This window comes from Limulus polyphemus, unplaced genomic scaffold, assembly GCF_000517525.1.
Source record: "Limulus polyphemus unplaced genomic scaffold, Limulus_polyphemus-2.1.2 Scaffold9649, whole genome shotgun sequence".
Lineage (NCBI taxonomy): Eukaryota > Metazoa > Arthropoda > Merostomata > Xiphosura > Limulidae > Limulus > Limulus polyphemus.
Genome location: NW_013675259.1, coordinates 7,678 through 12,382, shown reverse-complemented (window position 1 = coordinate 12,382; position 4,705 = coordinate 7,678). Strand labels below are relative to the sequence as shown.

At 33.1% G+C, this 4,705-nt stretch overlaps 1 long non-coding RNA gene across 1 annotated transcript in view; it reads left to right on the top strand.

Moving 5' to 3' along the window:
• The first annotated feature begins 3,626 nt into the window (after window positions 1-3,626).
• The window catches only part of LOC106476021, a 5,520-nt gene continuing 4,441 nt past the window's right edge, over window positions 3,627-4,705 (top strand). The window contains exon 1 of the long non-coding RNA XR_002609048.1: window positions 3,627-4,598. This is a non-coding gene — a long non-coding RNA (uncharacterized LOC106476021). The remainder of the gene's footprint in view (window positions 4,599-4,705) is intronic.

The window sequence follows — 4,705 nt, the reverse complement described above, 5'->3', positions numbered from 1 at the left end:
TACACAGCATTGTTACAGTCAGAAATCACTCAACAGATGGTGTAATACCACACTCTTTTAAAGCATTCTTACAATCAGTAATCACTCAACAGATGGTGTAATACCACACTCTTTTAAAGCATTCTTACAATCAGTAATCACTCAACAGATGGTGTAATACCACACTCTTTTAAAGCATTCTTACAATCAGTAATCACTCAATAACAAGTGTAATACCAAACTCTTTTAAAGCATTCTTACAATCAGTAATCACTCAATAACAAGTGTAATACCAAACTCTTTTAAAGCATTCTTACAATCAGTAATCACTCAACAGATGGTGTAGTACCACACTCTTTTAAAGCATTCTTACTTGAGTGATTACTGATTTAATTTCTGACTGTAACAATGCTTTGTAAGAATGTGGTATTACACTTGTTATTGAGTGATTTCTGACTGTAACAATGCTTTGTAAAAGTGTGGTATTACACTTGTTATTGAGTGATTTCTGACTGTAACAATGCTTTGTAAAAGTGTGGTATTACACTTGTTATTGAGTGATTTCTGACTGTAACAATGCTTTGTAAAAATGTGGTATTACACTTGTAATTGGGTGATTTCTGATTGTAACAATGCTTTGTAAGAATGTGGTATTACACTTGTTATTGAGTGATTTCTGACTGTAACAATGCTTTGTAAGAATGTGGTATTACACTTGTTACTCAATAACAAGTGTAATACCACATTTTTACAAAGCATTGTTACAGTCAGAAATCACTCAATAACAAGTGTAATACCACATTATTACAAAGCATTGTTACAGTCAGAAATCACTCAATAACAAGTGTAATACCACATTCTTACAAAGCGTGCAACGATCCAAAATGCATGAACAACTGGTACAAGTTAAAATGTTCATATTTGGAGGTGTATATGGTGAATTATCTTCAAAACATAGCTACGAATATTTAGTATGAAACAGAAATATTATTGTATTAATAAAATAGTTGTGTAACAAGTAGTTCTAGTTCTAATATCACTTATAATCATTTATAAAAAAAAACTTTCTAGTTTTAGTATCGGTAAGGAAGGGTTGGGTTGAAGTGTCAGTTGGAAAGAGTTGTGGTATCGAAAAGAGCTGTAAAATGAGTTTGTATAGTTGTAGTAGCAGTAAGGAAGGGTTGGGTTGAAGTGTCAGTTGGAAAGAGTTGTGGTATCGAAAAGAGCTGTAAAATGAGTTTGTATAGTTGTAGTAGCAGTAAGGAGTTGAAGATATATGTATATCATAGTATCAAGAAGAAAGATTTGTAACTGTACTGTCCACAGTTGAGGGATGCATCAAACCTCTACGTCAAAGATGGTATCTTGAATTTTACTTTTGGTGAAAAAGAAATCTGTGACGTACTTCTGGTCATTGAACAGTTGGGTCGCTGTATATTATAATACTTTAGGCGTAATGTCATCATATTATTCACGCATCTAAATTAATTTACGTTAACTATACGATGAATTGAAATCCCCATAAATCTTATATACGCATCATTATTATAAGGGGCCTAACTATTTCTCTGATTTGCTGATCCAATCTGGGCTCGTGAGCCTTGAATAAGCGACACTGCAGTCCACAGCAGAGGGTATGGCCAAACAGAGGATGTATTAGGCCTCTACGTCACAGATGATATTTTCAATTTGGTTTTGGGGGGAAAGAAAGAAAACTGGTAACATGCGAATAATTATAATATCAGTTAGATAAACTTATAGTATCAGCTGGAAAAAGTTGTTGTAATTGTAATATCAGTTGTAAAATTATAGTTGTAGCAACAGTTGAGTTACAATATCAGTACAAAAAAAAGAGTTAAAGTTTGTTATAACTTTTCTAATATATGTAACGGTTAATATATATGTGTGTGGTGTTACCTGAACTGTAGCCCCATTTTTCTCACAAACATCAGAAAAAAAAAGACTTGGCTAATCACGTACTGATACGACACGTGGGTTGACACGTAAAGTGTTCTACTTTTTTTGGAGTAATTCCTTGAATACAACAGACTGGCATGTTTATTTTCAATTCACTGAAAATTTTATTGTTTCTGAGTTACTAAATCTGTAATCAACTTGTTTGTTTTTTTCATCCACTCAATCTACCATACAAGCTCACTTATGAGCGTCAGAAAGGATTGAACAAAACAATAAATGTATCTGTTAAAGACGGAGTTAATATCGCAGTTTTTATTCTTGTTTCTTTGAAAACGACTAACTTAATAAACCTTAATCATTAAGAATTTCGAATAGATCTAAAACCATAATGTTAAAATACATGACCACAATTATCATGTGTTGAAGGCAATATAAAACAAATACGTTAAATGTAACATATAACCACACTTGTTTTAATAGTCTAAAAACTGCTTCAACAAACTTTAGATCTGTGTTTTAGTATGTGGCCAACGAAAGGGATGTTTATGTTAAACAGGTACTATGTAACCAATGAAAGACATGTTTATGTCAGACAGTTATCATGTGACCAATGAAAGACATGTTCAAGTTAAACAGGTACTATGTGACCAATGAAAGAGATGTTTATGTTAGACAATTATCATGTGACCAACGAAAGACACGTTCAAGTTAAACAGGTACTATGTGACCAATGAAAGAGATGTTTAAGTTAGACAAGTACTATGTAACCAATGAAAGACATGTTTATGTTAGACAATTATCATGTGACCAATGAAAGACATGTTCAAGTTAAACAGGTACTATGTGACCAATGAAAGAGATGTTTATGTTAAACAGGTACTTTGTAACCAATGAAAGAGATGTTTAAGTTAGACAAGTACTGGTGACCAATGAAAAACGTGTTTACGTTACTTCAGAAATCATTAAATAAGAAACAAACCAGCTTTAATCAATTAACTACCACCCTAGATAAACACATTAGTAGCATCAATGTCACTATCAAATATAGTTTCTGTGTGGTGAGAACAAGACAACTAAAACAACATTCATTCTATGTAGAATGGTTAATCTTATATTATGTACCTGCTAATATTAGAAAATTCCTTGTAGAATGGTTAATCTCATATTATGTACCTGCTAATATTAGAACATTCCTTGTAGAATGGTTAATCTTATATTATGTACCTGCTAATATTAGAACATTCCACGTAGAATGGTTAATCTTATATTGTGTACCTGCTAATATTAGAACATTCCTTGTAGAATGGTTAATCTTATATTATGTACCTGCTAATATTAGAACATTCCTTGTATAATGGTTAAATTTATATTGTGTACCTGCTAATATTAGAACATTCCTTGTAGAATGGTTAATCTTATATTGTGTACTGCTAATATTAAAACATTCCTTGTAGAATGGTTAATCTTATATTGTGTACCTTAAGATTAACCATTCTACAAGGAATGTTCTAATATTAGCAGGTACACAATATAAGATTAACCATTCTACAAGGAATGTTCTAATATTAGCTATTATGTACCTGCTAATATTAGAACATTCCTTGTAGAATGGTTAATCTTATATTGTGTACCTGCTAATATTAGAACATTCCTTGTAGAATGGTTAATCTTATATTGTGTATTATTTGATTGTATTACACATCTCTCTCTAAGGTTGAAAGTCAGTGTAAGTCAGTGAAGAACCTGAGTTGTTAAGTAATGACTGATTCTATTATACATATCTCTCTAAGGTTGAAAGTCAGTGAAGAACCTGAGTTTTCAAGTAATGACTGATTCTATTATACATCTCTCTCCCTAAGGTTGAAAGTCAGGATACAAGCATGTTATGTAAAACCATGATCCAGGGGTTACGAGATGAAAATGTGGAAGAAAGCAGTGGATCAGAAATTATGTTGATCAAGTTGAAGATGAGTCAGAAGAAGAAAGTGGTGTTTCAATGTAGCTTGAATCTGAATCAACGCCACTGAGACGGCAGTGAGGAAATGATAAAGATTCTGGCTTCTAGTCAGCAGAAAGTGACGTTTCATTGTAGGTTGAATCTGAATCAACACCACTGAGACGGCAGTGAGGAAATGATAAAGATTCTGGCTTCTAGTCAGCAGAAAGTGATGTTTCATTGTAGGTTGAATCTGAATCAACGCCACTGAGACGGCAGTGAGGAAATGATAAAGATTCTGGCTTCTAGTCAGCAGAAAGTGATGTTTCATTGTAGGTTGAATCTGAATCAACGCCACTGAGACGGCAGTGAGGAAATGATAAAGATTCTGGCTTCTAGTCAGCAACATCCGTAATAAAGTGACGTAAAGATCGGGCGTTGATAAACTCTTTGTTAGCTAGTTCAAAAACAAGAAATTGCTTTTAGGCGGTGGGTACTGCAGGTGGTACAAGTAAGGTGAAAACTGATGTGGTATATAATGTTAAAACAAGACAAAAAACAAGACTTTGTGTGTGAACGGAGATAACATCGCACGCGACCGTAAGTGGACCAGACTGTAATAGGTTATTGCGCAGAAAATTGTGTCACTAGTAAAAAATCTTCCTCACTTTTAGATATAAAAGGGCAGATTGTCGTTGGGCTAAATTCACAACTCAGGTTCATTTCCAAGTTTTGTTAGCTGAAGAAGTTTATCATGAAGATTGCGGTAAGTACCCCAGACCGTAATTCTATTAGTTGTCATTGTTTATAATAGTGCATAATAGTGTCATACATTAAATATATGAAAAGTAGCCTTTATTTATACACTAAATA